Source organism: Buteo buteo, chromosome 16 (genome assembly GCF_964188355.1).
Source record: "Buteo buteo chromosome 16, bButBut1.hap1.1, whole genome shotgun sequence".
Taxonomy (NCBI): Eukaryota; Metazoa; Chordata; class Aves; order Accipitriformes; family Accipitridae; genus Buteo; species Buteo buteo.
In genome coordinates this window covers 20768041-20787447 of record NC_134186.1, presented here as the reverse complement: position 1 = coordinate 20787447, position 19407 = coordinate 20768041, and the positions used below count along the sequence as shown (strand labels likewise).

The window sequence follows — 19407 nt, the reverse complement described above, 5'->3', positions numbered from 1 at the left end:
TGTGCTTTTGTCAGGTTTTCACTTTTTTCCTCCCCTCCTCAGATTAGAGCATTGTAGGCATCAAAACTAGACAATACATTCAAGCTCTGGCATGACTAATATTACCTAAGTAATATTTCCTCACTTGACTTCTAAAGTTTATGTATTCAGGCATGTTAGCCATTTTTCAGTTTAATAGGTTGAACCACTACACACTTCTTTTAGTCTCTGAAGTGCATTTATTAAGGTGACAAACATAGTTTCCTGCATTTTCCTTTCGATTGAATCGCCTGGTCCAAATATTGTTAGACATACAGTTGATTCTGTTTTCTAGTAGCATTATTACTGCAACAAACCCAAATGCATTTGGCATGTGTGAAACCTTTCATTCAGAGATCTACTGCCAAACAAACTACAACTAAAGACTTTGTATCTTCAAGAACAAAGCATAGAAACAATAAGGGCAAAAAAATCACACAAATGAGTGTAGACACAGGTGGTTGTATTTATACCTTATACTTTCATTTCCAGCTTTTGCAACACTCCCTCCGGTCCTGCTAAATTCCATCCCTGGCTGGAAGAAGCCGTCCCTGCTCTCAGCACTCTGCCAGCCTGACAAAGAAAAGCCGAGAGGCTGTCAGTTTCCCCTTGATCCTAAAGTAAGCCTTAGGAAAAGGAAGATATTCTCAGCTTGCCTGGAACCAAGCTGGGGTATTCCCCACCCAGCTGCCTCTCTACTGTTTCCTCTAGCACACATATCCCTGACAGGTTCATTTTTCCCCACTGGTTTCTTAAAAGCTGTTTTGGACTTGACACAAAATCAGCTGTCAAACACATATGCATCACATCCATATGAACATCAATATTTCTTCCTTCAGACTATCTCAGTACTGTATTAGAGGCTCAACTTAATTTTTGTTCTCCCACTATACCAGTGGCTTTTGGATAGGAAGGCATCACAGCTTTTTGTTAACTATATGAGTAGGTAGTCTGCTTAAAAAAAAAAGCTGCAGAAAAAAGCTGCAGAAGAACATACAATGATGGCATAGCTACTGTATGTGTTAACAAAGTTTACATATGGAAATGGAGAAATTTACAACTTGAAATTATTTACAAAGTTCCAGTTTTAAGAAAATAACCCCTCCACACACACACTCATGCAAATAGCCTCAGCCACCTGTCTCTGCATCCAGAGTCCCTTTGATATGTGGAGCAATAATAAGCACTAACATAAATAAGGTCAGCAGTTTGGTTTCCTGAAGTCACACTATTTGCCAGTTAAATCCAAATCAAACTAGTGAAAACTGAGACACTTCAACAATTTAGCACTTGCATGTTTTCTGTAAAACATGCAAAGACACAAACATCAAAAAAAGATACACATACCATTCAGTCTTGTTTAATGCTTCAGAAATAATAACTTCCCCCATTACCGAAATCCTGTTTTTTAAATGAGCGACGTGCTGCTAACACTGAGAAAGGCAGCATTTCAGAGTTATGACAGCTCATACTGTGGCATTATCCAATACTCTGCTCTTCAGAGAGGTTCACAGAAAGCAGTTAGGAACCGCAGCAAGAGCAAACACTGAGAAGTAGGGCAAGTTCCCAGCACCCCCCTAGGGCCAGCACTAATACTGATACAGTGCATTATGAGCAGAATTGCTACAGCTGAAGACTACCCATTCAGCACACAACCAACAGCGGTGCTTAGTACTGCTACGGGACAAGGCACCCATGGCTGCAGGACAGCTTCTTCCAGTCTCACATCATGCTTGCACCAGTTTCAAGTGACTGTGAAACCAAAATGACAACTAAAAAGTCCTTTAACAGGATATTAAAAGTAAAGTTAGATGTGTCACCATACCGTATACTGAATGCATGAGTGACATACTCTAGGCATCTTCTGCCGCAGCGCTAGCTACTTTTTATGTTTCCTTCTCTCTTACTTGGATAAACTGTGCAATGTGACGCATCTCCAAGGTGTGCCCCAAATACCGTACAATGTACACTTTCCTAAAGCCAATATCTAGGAAATTTTTGCTTCTGAGACTTTGTAAATCACAGCACTCAGAGTAAGACCTGGTGGAGCAAATCAAGTGATAATTTAGGGAAAAACCATGCAGAATACTTCCTGTCTTTCACATTCATGTCCAGAGTGTAAGTACCTCAGTAACAGCTATATGGCTTGGAAAAAGTTGTATTTATTTAGCTTAGGAGAAGCATGAGATACTGTTGAAAACCACACAGCAAAGTTCCACAGAACAGCTGACATAACATCCTAGTGCCATCAAATGGATGGCTTCACTCCCTTTCTTCTTCTCTTCCTTGTCACCCTTCCCTCAGATTTCCTTTCTAGCACAGACTTTATACAGTCCCCAGAGCCTGTCTGCACAGTGTGTCGAATCCATCTGCTCATCAGGCTGAATAATAATAACTTGACAGAAAGCACAGTCTTCTGGGGGGTTAGCAAACTCAGCCATCTTACTGAAAGGTCAGATGATACCCAGAACCAGCACAAAGCAAGGGGGCGAGACATCCCCAAAGATGGGAAGGGGCAGAACTGACCCCTTCAACAGCAGTAAGTGGTTAAAATACCCCCGCTACATCCTGTAACTGCACTTCCAGCTTATTCACAGCACTCCAGCAGGATTTGTTTTCAACAGGCAAATCCCCACATGGTTTGAGCACGGCAAAGTGTGGTGAAACCTTTCTACTGATCCATACCTGCACTGTGACATTTTTCTCTGCTCAGGAGTTTGTTCTTTTGTGAATGACAAGTTATGAATATATAGGCACAGTAGAGGAACATTCCTATCCACTCTATATTCATTGCTTCGGTGGGAGTATACGCTTTATTTTCTTGAAAAAGGCCTACAGCAACAGGAAAGCCTTTTACAGAAAAGGCTGATAAAACATACTCCCTTTTTGTGCTTTTTTGTGCATACATTAATGCTAATGTTGAGAACCACCAAATTTCTAAACCTGCGACATTCAGCTGCCAGAGACACATCTGGATGCAAGCCTCAGACTTGCATTTTTCCAGACAGGCTTTTAAATCTATGATTTCTAATTTAAATCAACTGTCAAGTTTGAATGTGTACCTTCACATTACAACTGAAACTGAAAAAGTGCTTTAAAATTGCTGTTGTATTTAGAACAAAGACTTACATTACCAAATCATGACAGCCCTTAATAAATGCAGAGGAATGATCAGGAAACACCAGCAATTCACTTAATAGGGTCCTTATGCCATGCAGACATCTCAACTGTTACAAAAAAAAAAAAAAAAAAAAAAAAAAAGAAAGACAACACAGCAAGTGGGGAAGAACAGTGTGTCATCCACAAAAAAAACCCAACCCAAAACCAAAAAAAAGCACATATTAAAAGAACCCTGCCAACACCAAACACAGGCAAAAGAGAAAGAAAACTTGTTCAGAAAAAAAACCACAACAAAACATAGCCACACACACCACAGAAGGACTCTTGGTAAAACTGAAGGCTGCATTTTTTTATTTTTTTTATGACTGATTTTGCTTGGATCAAAGACCCACCCATGCAACACCCCCCTCCTCCTCCAAATGAAGAGGGGATGCAATACAGAGCAAAGAGACATCTGAGTAACAGTTGCAAGCAGAAGTTTTTCCAACCCATTGTTTTAGTCCAAAGGAGAACATTCCACGACCTACGCACTCCGATCCCCAAGGACCTAGGAAGGATCACTAGACAGTTCACGTTCCTCCCCAAAAAGTTTAAGTAGGTTTAGATGATCTTATTTCCGCAAGTGGCGGGCTTGTGCCAAATATTAATAATGCAGTCCCTTAGTTACCACTTACAAATGCTCGTAATCATTTACAGCTCCTGAACATTACGGAGGACGACTTGGTTATAATCCAACAAATCCACAGCAATTAAATTTATTAGAAAATGGAAAACTTTCTAGTTTCACTTAGTGGAACAAGACAGGCAATGACTTCCGGATAAGGAACAATGAAGTAAGCTAGTACTTTTCAGCTTAGAAAATCGACAGGACCAAGGTCTAGAAAACCATCAAATATCACAGGGACATCAAACAAAGCTTGGCCGAAAAGGTGAAAACAACACAGCTCTTCACACGAGGTGGTAGGCTGTAGACACTCTCTACCAAATAAGAGGAATGCTAGAAGTTCATGTGGTTTCCAAAGAGAGAGGTAGGAGCAGTTCACGTGGTTTCCAAAGAGAGAGGTAGGACCAGTTCACAGAAAGGAATTCTGCTGAGGGTTACTACCACATCTGGCTTGTGAAGTCCCTGAGCTGAAAATAACTGTGGGCCAGTATCAGAGGACACCTGCTTGCCCTAATCTTCCTCTTCACCAGGCAGCCACTCACAGCCACTGCTGGATACAAGACTCTACAGGAAACAGGTCTTCGTTATGGCATGCAGCAGTCACTCTTACCTTCTTTCTGTATTAGCAAAAGAACATTATGTCAATGTCTAAGTATTCAGAGAAAACTTCTACTTACAGGTATGACATACATGGAATATCCATAGTGAAAGTGTAAAGTATACAACATCCTCAGAAAAACCTTTCTAGGTTACCTCTGGTTTAAGTCAACCAACCTGCAGTTATCACCATAACATCACCTAACACCAGGTGGAAGATTTAAATTCAGTCAGTATACATTACACCGAGTTTAGCAAGGTGAATGTAAAAGCTTAGCATATCAGAAAAAAATAGTCTAATATAGGAAACAAGATTTATATGTTAGGTATCTGCTTTCGTAAGTGGAATTTCAAACCCAGTTTTAACAACTAAATTCCTATGCAGCACCTAGAAACAATAGCACTGAGCAGAGAACCATGTAAAACTCAGTAGGCACAAACCACTCAAACACTGAGAACAGTAGTCCCATCCTTCCCCTTGCTAAGCACTTCAGTTAATACACACAGTTCTCCGCTCACCTGAAGTCTTGCCTACAGAATGAAATTAAATTTCAAATCATCAAGTAGAGCTCACAATTCTCTTCTTTAAAAGAGGCCAAAGGAGCCAGCAAAGTAGGGAAACTGTTACTGATAACACATGGGGAAAATCCCAACCAGACAAACAAGCTTAGAATAGAATAGAAAAGAATCCCATATTTCAGGGGATCATATACTAATCACTAGATATAAATATTTCTGGCTTTTTTCAGAGTCCTATTTTTTGGCAATGTTCACTTCAGAACATGATCTAGAGTCTCATGCACTATTTCGCCCTGACTTTAATAGAGAAATACATACCCTTTTTGTATGTGTTTTTGCCTCAGTCACTCATCTGGTGTTCAACTGAAATATTTTTTAAGGATATCTGCTAAAGCCCCTTCAGCTGTCTTCATGGGTTCTGTCTCCTCTTCCATGTGTGTTGAATTTATTCTTTGTCCCTAGAGGTACAAGCTTAAGTTTATATTTAATAAATTCTGAAGTAACTGACTAAACAGAAAATATTTACCTTGAGTAACTTAACTAGCAAATATAAATGTCCTTTCATTATCTTCATGTTAAATCACCACATCTTTGTTTTCCTGAACATGAATATCAACTCCTCAGGCTTTTCTCCTCCTTTTGCCTCCATCAAGTATCAGCACTTGAAATTTTGTTCTCATACAAATCATTGGTATTGAAACTTGATATTCTTATTTCAAAATAAAGAAGTGTTGTATTCTGCTCCCTTTAATTAGTAAGATTAAAGACCAACGGCAAGGTTGGCTTAGCTTTTTAGTATTGCTGAACAAAACTCTTAGATATTACATTTTATCTATGCCTTACAGAATAACAATATGAGAATCCCCAGTAGTATTTTTAACCTTTTAACTTGAAGAAAGGTTGCAAGAGTCTTTATGGATGGTCCCCTCCTCTCTGCTACAAGTCTTTCTGGCCTGGCTCCCTCTCCTTCACAGACCAGTTAAAGCTGTATGCCCTTCAGCTTCCTTCTACTCAAGCACATAGTAGCACAGAGATAAGTTATGTTAGTTTTACCTTAATACCAATAGCAGGTTCATTCAGATTTGTTCCCTTGTACGATCATGTATTCTGATCTCCTCTGCAATAGGAGGCAACCTCATCTGCTATTTTATACAACAAACTGATATGCTGTAATTCAGGCCAAAGTTTATTTTAGAAAGATATCCTGGATGAACTGGTATGTTGCAAGAATCTATTACCCTCCTCCTACCTTTTCTGTTCCAAAGCTTAGTTCCTTTTGTTCAAAACTTCCCACTTTTCTAGTCTGAATTTGAGTAGGTCACCTACCAGTTACTAAAGCTTATTCATTTTATTCTACCAGGTAACCTTATCAGGCCATTAACTGCAGGATGAATCCAGTGAATTGCTTCTCCCTCCTTTAACTAAGTTTAGTTGCGTTTCTTTGATCTCATGCTCTAAGATTATGTTTGCAAAACACAGTTCATTCCTTGAACTCTTCATTTTTCTATAAACACTTTATGAAGTCCAGGAAAGTATTAAAGTTATGACATAATTAACATCATACATAGATCAAACTACCTTTGACTGCAGCTTGATATCCTTGTTTACCAAGCCAAAAATTCATTTGTCTACCTCTCTGTAACGCTGCACTGGGAACTGCCAGTCAGTAAATTCCTCCCACCCTCAGTCACTTCAAACCTTCACCTTAAGTGTGATACACAGATACAGCTATTTGGCAGCTAGTTAGAAATGGCATGTATATTCCTTAAGCAAGATCTTATCAAGCAACATAGACTGTTGGAGTGATAACTAAATAGAACAACCTGCACCATTTGGCTCTCTCACCAGTAAGAGTCTCTTCTGCCATCATATAATTGATACAGATCCTAACTAGCGTAACATCAGGGACAAAGCCACATGGAAATTGCCAGAAACAATGCTACTGACTAATCCTTGCTTAGATCACAAACAATAACTGTATGAATCAGTTAGCTATTTTATTTAATATAGGTATATGTGGATTTTTACAGTGCAGCACAGACCTCTCTTGGGAGATTCATGTGACAGAATTCTTACCTTTTTTTTTTTTTAATCAGTTGAGAAGTTATAAAGGGTTAAACGTTTAGATTTGCAACTGAAGTGTGACCGCAAGAGCTGTTAACCTCCTAGCTTCATCTTTCAGGTGTGTACTCCCATATAGCACGGATGCTTACCTAACCCCACAGTGAACTGTTCGGAGAGCCAAAATAGATTAAAACTAATCCTGCCAAAAAAAAAATTTTTACAAAAGCTACAAGCTTGAGTATATCACGGTAAGGTGATTCAGGGAGTCAAACAAGTACCAGCATTGTACAAAGTAGGGGGAGAGATGATGAGCTCAAAAGTAAGCATACATACAACTTACCTAGCAAATGCACACCTGAACATAAGAACACACGAGTTAACTTCTATAGGGATATTACAGTAAGAATAAGTCTACAAAACCTCCAGTGTAATAGAAGTATTCAAGAAACAGTCTGAAAAGTGGTATTTATTTTGTTTGTGAGCTGCCATTTTGAATAAATTTACTCCTTTTATAGAAGGCTCTTCTATCCACACTGAAGTTAAATCTATCTCCAATACATAGGAGCACAGTCAAGAAGAACCTGTATGAACGCTACTCAACATCCAGGTAAGTTAGGTTTAAGAAACATTGTTCTATATTAAAGCAGCACATAAAAACATCAAAATATAATTGTACTGAGATGACTGATGTTTACAGACTGAGAAGTAGGATTGTGAATACTATCAAGATAAGCAGAGCACAGTAATATAGGAAGCCAGCAGGAACTAACTGATCACCCCTTTTAAGAGTGGAAGACAATGATTAGCTCACACGTGGAAATGATTCTGATGAGTCCACTTTTGGAAGGATGCGTGGAAAATACAGAACTACACCATAAAGAATGACTGAAGAGAAGCTTACATGCTGTTGCCAAAGACTCAGCCAAATTACGTCATAGGGAGGAGTTAAAGGGGATATGCTGTGTTGTATCTGAAGGTGGAAAACTACGGTCCTTCACTACAACACAGAACAAAGTTTGCTAGAAAGGACAATTAAAGTTAACTGTATTTATCCCTAATATTTATTCTTCAAGTAGAAACCTGCTAGTCCATCAAGATTCTTCCAGGTGTTGGAAAGCCATGGAAGTTCCTTTTTCTGCTCCTAAAAGTCTCTGAAATCCACTCACCAGCTGCTCCTATAGACAAACCTGAGAACTTACACCAATATTCTCTGACCTGGCTGCCAACACAGCATCGTTCCAAAAGATCACCGTCACAAAATACACACACCAAAAAAAGCTAACAGAGCACTCACAGAACTGAGACAAAAGGATAACAAAAAGCCACACAGGCAACTTTAAGGGGGGGGGAATTAATTTATTTTTTTTTGTGTGTGTGTGTAAATAAAGGCAGAGACCCGTTAAGAGACCAGTTACCAGGTTTTCCAAAGTCACCAAACAAAATTAAGCAGAAAAATGGAAAAATAGGTTTCATTAACAACTAACAGAAACCAGTACTCTTCCAGGTTTGTCAAGGAACACCATCATTCCAGTATGTTTAGGACTACAGGGATCTAGCAAGCCACAGAAATATCCTAAAACTAGACAACAAGTCAGATGACTGACAACATATTTTTTTTCAAAAAATAAGTATGCATCTGAAAGCCATGCCAAAGGAAGTAGATTACACAAGTTTTACAGCACACCGTGAATGAATCCATGGAGGCTTAACTACTTGCCTGAGCAAATCCTGTTCTAAAGGGCATATTAATTTTGCCTAAAAAGCACCTGGAACTCTTCTAGACTAACTTAAGCATTTAAAGGAATGTCAAAAGTCTTGTAAGGTTGAATAATGGCAAGTTCACTAAGAGACAAAAGATCATCAATATGCTACAATGCTATGTAGGTCTCTAATGAGATACCAATAGGCACTTTTTCCTTGCTTTTCTGTTACATGGAAGGGTTTTTTGTCCTGCCTTTTTCTGAGACGTGCAACTATTTGGTCTGTACTAGTGTTCACATGCTCTAGGGAAAAAAATGTCATGAATTCATTTTAAGTAGAAGGCACAGATTCTCCTGTTACCTGCTGACTTAAACCTCTTCTTCCTTTCCATTTATATTCCATATAAAGTTCAAAAGTTTTAGTAAATCTTTTTAAAAAGCATACATCACAGCCATACAGAAAACAGATTGTCATGTCACTGAACACAAGGACAATTCCCCTGAATGGCTATTTGATAAGAACATCAAGAACAAGCTAAGGTGCCAGTATTTCTCTGAAGCGAGGCCCAAGTAGGTTTTAGAGTTTTGCTTCCAGAAAACAATATGTGGACAAACTGACAGCAAGATGAGATTTATGCCAAGTTAGAGAATAATTCTTAAACAGCAATTCAAGATAATTTTTTTTTTAAACAGGCAGCTCCCCTTCCAAATAGGGAGCAGAGGTGTGCACAATTAGTGGACCGAAGTCCAAACGTTGGACTGTCTTGGTGGAAAAGAAAATCTTCCTCCTTTCAGTCTCTTTCCTGTATTCCATTTCCTCCAGATTTCCTGGCAAGCCTAACTGGAGACATTGCTGGGTGTCTGCCATTTTTAGATAAATTATCAGTTTGACAACAACTTGGATGTGTAAGTGTTCAGCTCCGGTAGAGTCAGGTGATCGTGGCGAATGAGCTCCTCGGAGATTTGCGTATCTGAAACACTTCTATATTTGTTCATCTGGAAACTCAGAAGCACATGGGCCAGTAAGGGGAAAGGGAAAAGAGTCAGAGGTCTAGCCGAATTACTTCTTTCTTGTTATGAAAAACAATTTTATAAAACGGCACAATAAATAGTGAAAAGCTCCACTGTACAGCTCCAGAGATGAAAGTAAAAAGTTGCTTATTTTTCTGTCTTCTGGGTATCAGTATCAAAACCAATTTTATAATCAAATTTTTATGTAGATTTATGAAAGAAATGACCCAACACAGCTTAATCCAAACATATTCGGCCATAAATCCTCTTCTTCCATGTCAATACTGCAGTGTAACATATTTAAAACAGCACTCTTCACACTCACTGCCTCTCCTTCAGAACTACTCGTTTCATGAGTTGTGCCGTTTCCTAACCTACAAAAGCAGAAATCTTTATGAAGCCACAAGTTGTATGCTATCAGTGGACTGAGTAATCTCCAATCAGTCTCTGGGGGAAAAAAGTTATCCTTGAGCCACAGCAGATACCCCAGTCCAGTACCTTTGCCCAAACACATATTCCACCAGGGAGCAGAGGGACAGGATACATGGATGGAAATGGTTAGCCAGGAAGGAGTTGGAGTGTTGATGGGGCTACATTGTCCATAGCAATCCAGCTCAAATGATCATCAAAACTACTGTCCAAATTCATCCAACTGTCAATGGATGTTGCAAAGGTGTCAAGTGTCACTATAGGACAAACTGCTGGGCACCAAAACCAGAGAATTCTTTTTGGCCATGGGTTTTTGCTTTTTGTCCTGTCCAAGTACCTGAGCATAGCCCTGGTGACACTGCCCTGAAAAGTGGGATTTCCCACACAGGTGCTTGAAAGTCTGCAAAAATTCATCAGTCAGACTAGAATTCTTGGGAGGAACATTATATATAAAGGACACAGTCATAAAACTTGCATGGTGGCAAGAGCCATATACAATTGTTAAAATTTGCTCTGAGCTGGTTAGTTGATAATCTCTACTGCGAACGGGAACGTAGGAACACCAGTTTCTCCAACAGCCAACTGCTGTAATGTTCTCCTCTATTCCCCCCCCACCCCCATCTTATTCTTGATGATGACAAAAAAGTTACAGTAGGACGAACAAAGAGCTACTCCAGCTAAGAAAATAAAGCAGACATTTGCTATGGAAGAGTCTCATGGTCAAGGCAGATAAATTAGGATAGGAATTACTTCATTCAACACACAATGCCAAGTACAGTAATTGAAGACTCTCTATTGCCAGCTGGGATATCTTAAACAGACTGAACTAGATTTTTAAATGCTATAATAGGGAAAAACCCATCTTTCTTCAGACTGTTCTCCGGCCAGACAAGCTCACCAAGTTGCACATGTCTCGGATGTGGGAAAAAAATGTTTATATAAAAGCATTTCTAACAGAGGTGAAACAGAAAATTCCAGCATAAACCCAAACTTGCATAAACTCATTGCTCTTATTTCTCTCTTCCTATTAAAAATAGGAATATCCAATTGCTGGCCTTGTATTTCTAAAATACAAATAACTTCTAGAATTTGGACCCAAAGTGCATAGCAAGAATTTGACAACATTTCAAACAGATTATTATTTAACTATTAGAGAGCACTTCCAGCAACTCTAAAGTTTTTATGTGACAGGTCCCTCTAAGAAACCACTGAACTGACTTGACAGGTTTCTAAAATAAACTGTAATATTTAGAGGCTAGTTTGGTCATTGCAGCAGAAGAAAATACAAGAATTAGGAGAAACTCTAAAAAAAAAATAGGGAGGAAACAACACTATTTGTAATAAATAACTTCCAAGCTAATGCACAACTTCTAGGGTACAAGCATACTTCTCTTCACACATGATTTTTCACTAAAAATGGCACTGTGAGAATGAAGGGTTGTAACATATATAATTTAAAACTTCCCAATTTCACACGGGATCCCTAGAAATTAAATACTATGTAAAAACTGTTAATTGAAATAAAAGGCCTGTAAATACAAGTTTTTGACAGCATCTAACATCATAAAACTCCACTTAGATTTTAAAAATTAAGGTGATGATGCCTTTTCAAAACTCACAAAACCATAGTAAACTGGCTATAGATTAAAACTATAGTATAATGTTAATCTAGGACAGCAAGTTTGCCTAACATTCTGAGGCTTTATCAGATCATTAAGGAAAAAAAAAAATCTAGATACCAGAGCCTCCTAAGGTCAAACTTAAGTAAATTTCTGGATTTATGAATTTGGGCCATATCCTGAGTATAATACAAAAATATTCTCAAGTGTGTTGACAGCACAGCATTAATACTGACTCTCGTTGAATTAATTTCATCTAGCCAAACTGCAGCATAAAGGCAAAATATCAGGGGGATTTATAACACAGTTATCAGAGGTCCTTGAGTGAAGGGTAAAAATAAAAGTATAACTCTAACCAAAGCCATTTTGCTGTCACTCTCAACACAACTACAATGCATACATGCAACATAGAAAAGATTTATTACTTTTTATAGTTTTGCTTCAAATTGGAATAGAAGTCATAAATTTTATAACACTCCAAGAAAAAGCCATAGATAACAAAGAGAAATCCATTTATAACAAGTCAAGAAAAAACCCAACCAAACCAGTTCAAGGAAACTAGAAAACCAATAGTTTTAAAAAGACAGAAAAAACATTCTTCTAAAAAAGTTACAATAAAAGTGTATTAGTTTTAGTTTCTCCTGTTTTTTCTAGGAAGTAACTTTTCCTTCTCACTTCACTCCATTAATATTCTGCAGTACAGCATTATTTAGCAATTTCTACCAAAGTCTTTCTGATCTTGTCCTTTTTTTGTTAGACAAACTAGAAAAGGCAAAGCCACTTTAAGGAAGTTTCCAAGATAAAAAGAACTTCAGATCAAGAATAATACTAATTTCCGAGTTCTCCGATAGTCTTATTTCATTCTCCCTCCAAAACCTACATCAGTCCCAAACAGGTAAGACTAACTTTAGAGTCTTCCGAGTAGTCTTGTATCAAGCCCACATCCAATCTTTAAAATACAGGGATTCCATTAACTTATTTTTAGCTGACATAGAAAGGAATTAAGGCAAACAGCTGCAACTGAATAAGCATATATGACTTACTATGAAATGCCTTCCTATTAAAGCGATTTGAGAGACATGATGATGCCAATACACACCGCTTAGGAATTGCCAGACATATCCTTCCCAGGGTTACAGCAACTGCACGTTGCAAGATGTATTTCCATCACAGCCGCACCAAGTAAGGACCGTTAAGGATTTAGCAATATGTTTGCTGCTTCCTTTACACAACGTGCCACTAAATTGCCTTGTACCTGTGGAAAATAGAGCCTGCTAACATTTGCAAGGAAAATACTGTCAAAACAAACATGGAAACTCCAACCGTCTTCCTCAACTGCTTATATTTGTATGAATGGGTTTCTTTAAAGTTAGTAGGGAACGTCAACACCTTAGACCACAAGAAACGTGGCTTGTTATTTCACCATTCTAAAATCCTGCCGGTGGTATTTCTTGCTCTATAAGTAGCCTACTGGCACCATTCCTACAGAAGACCAACCTACTAAACTACAGCATGGCTTCAGCTCAGGGTCACAAGTTGTTCTGACACCAGCAGCTGACCTAGAAGTGTGTCTGACATCAGAGACATTGAATAACAGCTTCTCAAATGGCAGGAGACTGAAAAGGTTACAAATTCTGTATGCGTTGGCTAAGAAATATCTTTTTGCAGCTGCAAAGGAGAAAAGATGACCTGAACATAGAGAAGATAGATGAATCCTTGCAGGCAAGGAAAGGGCAGGGAACACAAACAGTCCTGCACTGTACACATGAAGGAGACATTATCAGCCAGTTCCTGAACTGAATTAAACTATACAACCATTACAGGAATTCTAGCAAGAGCTAAAATAAATTTGAAATAATATCAAATGCAACAGAAACTATCGATCTTCTTTGGGACAAAGACTGAAATGTCAGACTATTTTTTTAATGAATATTCCAGACTAACAAAGCCTGAAGATGCTGTTTTGATCTGCGTTCTTCTGCAGAATGGATTAAAACAGAAATTACATTTCTCAACATCTGGTGAAAGATCAGGTTTCCAAGGAGATGAAGTCTGGGCCTTGGATAAGTAGCCTTACTGCATTTTTCCAACAAACTGAGGTAAAAAAAAGGCAGGTGTAATATGCAGCTCATGCCAGGGAGGTATTCACCTTAATATCCACTTCATTCAATGTAAAGGTCACCTAAATATACACCACAGGTCATCTGACAATATTCAAAGTGATTAAATACAGATAAAAACAATTGATAATTACAACTGGGATCTCTTCCTCCCACAAAATAAAAAAAAAAATTGCAAACAAAACTTAAATAGGCTTTCTAAATAACTTGATACACTAACTCATAAAAAGAAAAGCATTCTTATTTTGTAAGTGCATCATTTTGTGTTCTGTTTCAGTGTCTTGAGCTTCACCTACATAACACCACAAGAGTATGCAAAAGTCACCAGCTTGCATTTGATCTAACTAAACCTGGAACATATTTACTACTGCAATGCAAGACTACCACATACATACATATATATATATATATATATATATATATATATATATACACAACAGGCAGAGTATACATCTGCTTTACTTTAGTTCATTATCTAAAATCTATCTACAGCAACTCTTAAAAAGACTGAAAGACCTAGACTGAAAGCTCTTTCACCGCTTTTGAAAATCCCATAAAACATCTTATGGGCATCTTCAAGCACCTCCAAAACATAGACCCTAATTTCTATGGACTGATCAAGCCGAGCTTTCAACAACTGAGTGCAAAAGTTGATGCTGTATTCCAGTCATTATCATCTCAGCTACTACATTTATCAAAACCAATTATTTTAGTCTGAAGTTTTCTAAGTATGACGACAGCCCAAAATGAAAGTTTCAAACCATGTTTAAAGTAAACAGAGACACCTTAAGTATTCTTTGCATTCTGTAAACTTATTGAGAACAAGGAAGCTACACAAGCTTAAAAATATGTATTTATTTTGCACTTCTCTTTGCAGTAATTTGCATATTATATGCCTTTAGACATCTTTTATTGAAGACAACTAACTTCAGAGAGCTTTCTAATACTTGGGGATACAGGTAGCTGCTTTTTACTATTTTTTCTGCCCTCTTTCAAAAACAGAACTATGGACAAAACTGATGATGAAGGTTAAAAATGAAAAACTTCTAAGTTACAGAACTAAAAAATAAATTCACTAAGGCATGCCCCAAATTCACTTTGTTTTACTTAACAACAATGTATTCCTTCAGGTTTTCCTGTACCTCCTGTTCAAAGTGTAACCACACGGACAATTGGCTCTGAGCTGAAAACAGCTTAAAATATTGAATTCGAGCATGAAAACAGCGCTTCTGTACTCATCTGAACTAATTAAGCTACATGTCTCTTGGTATATCCAGTGTGCTTGATATCAATTCACTGTGAAAAACGGTCTTAACTCATCTGCAGCACACAGGCTGCAGCTAACACATTAGGTCTTGGCTTTGTCATCATAGTCTTGCATAGTGTTAAGGAACTCTGTGTGTGTAACTTTAAGCTCTGCTAAATAAATTCAATGAGTGTTCAGTTGTTCCTGATTTCCCAAAAGAATCTTTGAGAGCAGGTATTTGAAGGAAAAAAAATCTCCAATAAACTCCACCTACAAATATCACCTTCCTAATACAACCTGAGCAATGGTCCCCAAATACAGCAGGTCTCTTGGTAGCAGGTGGTGACAGTGACGTGGTAACAGGCCCCAACTTCAGCTCTGGCTTTGTGGAATCCCACCTACAGCTAAGTTAGTTTGCTGAAACCCCCGTGTCCCCCCAAAGGGCCTTGTAGGGACGAACAAAACAAAACAGCTATCCTTAGGTTCTCTGTGGCACTTCTTTCTTGTCTAGGCAGTCTCCCAACACACTTCTACAGACCTTGAGTCTACACAGCACCATACACCACAACCGTCACACAGACAGACAATGGAAATGCGCAGTGTGCAAGAGAACATGGGATAAAACAGCATACTAATCTGTAACCACAATATTTTATTGGGTTATTTTATACACTCCATTTCCACAAGTATGCATAAAAAAAACCTGTGAATGGTCATGAGAAATGCAAACCCACAAAACTCAGAAGTAGTAAAGACTTTCCCCTTAATAGGCAACTGTGGTTTAGAATATTCAGATGAGAGGTCTCTAGCTTCTGACATTTCAAATAGCTATTTACATTTGCATATTCCTAGAGCATACAAAACATACATTCTTTCGAGGGCAGAGTTTTAACCTCAGCCTTCTGCAAGACCATGTACAGAGACAGCCAGTATTAATAGTTAATTAAAACAAACAACCTTTCTTTTCCCCCCCTTACAAACTTAGCTGCAGCCTGTGTATTATCAGTTGCTCCCATTTAAAAAGTCTTTTTGATAAAAGACATACTAAACAGGCAGGACAGCTGCTTTAATACTAACCTACTAAAAAAAAGGAAACGTAGTTTTGTTCTGAATGTTCAAGGACCAACAATTTCAAAAAAATTCTACTTAAAGACTGAATGGTTTTTGTGAAGAGATTAGATTCACAACTGTTTAAAAAGCTGCTCGCTCTCTGCAGTTGACCCTTTCTACCTCGGATACTAAAAAAATACTTACAGATTGCTGTAAGCGTATTTACTTCAAAAGCAAGAAAACGCACGCACTTGTTTCTTCACCATTATTTTTAGGCACTAAAATCTTTCCAGAACTGTTAGAATTGAGGCACTGAAGTAACAGAAATCTCAGCAAGTAAAAACGCAAACTGATTCCCCTGCCTCCCCAAGTGCAAAATCCTGATCTTGGGAAGCCCCCTTAACGTTCCCGCTATTCTACATACAGTGTTGAAGAAAAACGTTCCTTCTGCTGTTGACAGCAAAGATGCACACACAGCTGTCAGAAACAGCCCGACAAGCAACAGCACCAGGGCGGGCTGCCTCGGGACCCTAGGGTTCACCAAAACCATTCAGGAGGTAACCGAGCTGCACTGTTCGGAAACGAAGAACCCCACCGTTGTGGGACCGGAGAGTTGGCTCCAGTTGCCTAAAGGCAGGACTGGCCACTGTGCAACAGAGCCACAACCCACAGAAATTTCCGAACACTACCATCGCTTTGGGGTGTAATACACGCGCTCCTCGGGCCTCACCTAAAGCAGACTTTATCAGGAGGCACCCGATTTACCGAAAAAAGATCCGAGGGAGCGACCACGGGACAGAGGTCGAGGGGACCCCATTCCTGTTGGAGGGGCACCACCATCGCTGCTCAGTGACCCACCTCAGCCCCGTACCGCTGACGGGGATAACTCAAACCTGCCAGGAGGAACCAGCCCGGCACTGAGCTCCGGGACCCCCAGGTTTGCCCCTTTCCTCCCCCTCCACCCAGCCGAGGGGGCGCCGCCAGCAGGACCCCCGGCCCCAGCTCTCCCCTCGGGGTCCGGACGAGCCCCTACGCCGGCAGCGGGCCCGGGGCCGGCTAAAAACGGCCGCGACTCGCGTCCGCCCCGTCACCTCCGGGTCCTGTCACACCGCCGAAACGGTCCGTACCGGGGCCGCTCCGTTCGCTGCTCCCCGCCCCGGCGTCCGCTGCGAGGGGCACAGCCCGGCACCGACGCCGCGGGCGCTGGGGGTGCGGGGGCTCCCACCGTCCCCCCCCCATCTCCCGGTCCGACCCCCTCCCGCCGGGGAAACCGCAGCCCCCGACCCCTCCCCGGGGCAGGCAGCTCCCCACGGCCTGCCGGAGGAGGCAGCGCCGGCCCCTCACCGGCCTCCCCTCACCCTCCGGGGGGGACCGCCGTCTCCTCAGCCGGGGACGCGGAGCGCCCTCACCCCGCCGCCCGCCGCCCGTTAGCGCCCCCCCCCCCCCCACCACCACACACCCCGCCCCCGCCGGTCGCCCACCGCCCGTTAACGGCTCACCGCGAGCTCCGCGCGCCCCCTCGCCGCGCCGCTGCCCCGCGTGGGCGGGGGTCGCCGTCCCTCGGCAACGCGCTGCACGCCCGGAGCGGCGCCCGCCGCAGGCAGCCCCCGTCCCTGACCTACTTTCCGCCTGGCTTGCCACCCAACGGCGCACCACTAACCTACTTTCCAGCCAATGGCACCCTCCTCCGGCCCCGGACCGGACGCGCCCGCCCGCCAACGGGAGAGCGGTTCCCCGCCGGCCTTACCCAATGGCCGGTCGGCGAGCGGGCAACGCCCGCCCTCCTGAACGGCGGCTAATCCCCGGGCGCCCCTGGAGTGGGAGCCAATCGGGGAGGCGGCTGGGAGTTTCGATCCCGCCCCGCGGCCGCGGGCGGGGCTGATGGGCGGAGGGGGGGGCGCGCGTGCGCGCGCGGCGGCGGGGCGGGAGGGGCCGTTAGTCGCCGCCGGGGACCCGGATGTGGCGGGGCCGGCGCCGGTTTCCCTGCGGCTTCTCCGGGCGGGCGGAGCGCCGGCCGCGGCTCCCTGCACTGCCTCGGTGCCGCCGCCGAGGGCTCGCCCGTGCTTCCGAGTCGTTGGTGTGACATCGGCCTGGGCCGTGGCGTCACCTCCTGAGGCGCTGAGGTCGGCACGGCGGCCGTGGCGTCGCTGCCCTGGGCGGCCAGGCGGCCGCCTGGGCCTAGGCCTCGCGTCGCCTCCCTTCCCTCAGTGCTAAAAGCTGGGCGCCGGGACCCGGCCCGGCCTGGGGCCGCAGCCCTGGGAGCCCGGGGCCGCTGTCGGGCGGGCAGCAGGCCCTGCTGCTGCCCGGCCTCGACCTGTTGGCGTGGGCTGCCTTCCCTCGCTCTTCCCGGCCCTGGGGTCACCGTCGTCGCCTTGTGATGGCGCCTGTCTTTTAGCCCACCGCTGCCTCCGCGGGCTGCGGCATCGCTCCCGATGGCGGCCACCTCCCTTGGCAAATCCCGGCCTTGTGTCTGGCTCGCGTGTTGTACGTATGTGTGCCTGTATGCAATATCGCGTCAGTAAGTCGATGTTGCATCAGGCACTGTGTTTTGTGAGTCCTCGCACGGCAGCCTCGCGGCACCCTTCAGAATGTGTTGGCAGCACGTGTGATGCTGCCATTAGCTTCAACACCATAAGTGCTCCGTCATCTTCCGATGTGATCGCATAATGCCAGTGCTGTACGCAGCGGTAATTTTATTCAGCCCGTGAAAAAGGCCAGTGGTGGAAGGTAGTAAAGCCATCTACTGCACCATGTTTTAGTCTAAATTTAGATGATCCACGCAACAGTGCTGGCACGTGGATGTGTTGCAAGAACGTGATCACAGCGTAGCTGCTTTCAAATGCAAACATCTGCTAAATGTGATTGTGTTATTGCTACACCAGACTATCATTGCCACATCATAATTGTCTTAACATTTCCTGTCCTGTGATGCCACATCACAGATGTTTGGTTTACATTTAGTAGCATAACATCACCGGAGAAGCTTGGATTGCAGCATTATCACATCACAGCCTGGTTGTGGTTATTCCAGCCCACTGTTGCAGAACATGCACTCAGCCTGTGACAGCATTAATGTTCGGTTTCTGCCTAATTGAACGGGGACTAAACACAGGCAACAAGTGGCCCCTGCTGGATGCAGACTTCCTGTTCACATCAGGATATTTCTACTCAAGGAAAAACCCTCCATCAGAACAAGTTTGTATGAAATACCATACATTAGCAAGACAAGAATGCATCCCATGAGGAAAAA

General features: G+C 42.1%; 1 protein-coding gene across 4 annotated transcripts in view; it reads right to left on the bottom strand.

Annotated features, from left to right (window-relative positions):
- BMAL1 (basic helix-loop-helix ARNT like 1) overlaps positions 1 to 17803 on the bottom strand; it is a 53326-nt gene extending 35523 nt beyond the window's left edge. For 2 of the 4 annotated variants that reach the window (XM_075048128.1, XM_075048132.1), the window contains exon 1: positions 17657 to 17803. The gene's annotated coding sequence lies outside the window, so the exon portion shown is untranslated. Of the gene's footprint in view, positions 1 to 491; positions 517 to 17284; positions 17375 to 17656 lie in introns of those variants that run through there. The other 2 variants (XM_075048130.1, XM_075048129.1) reach the window with 2 other exon arrangements.
- Between the last annotated feature and the right edge of the window lie 1604 nt (positions 17804 to 19407).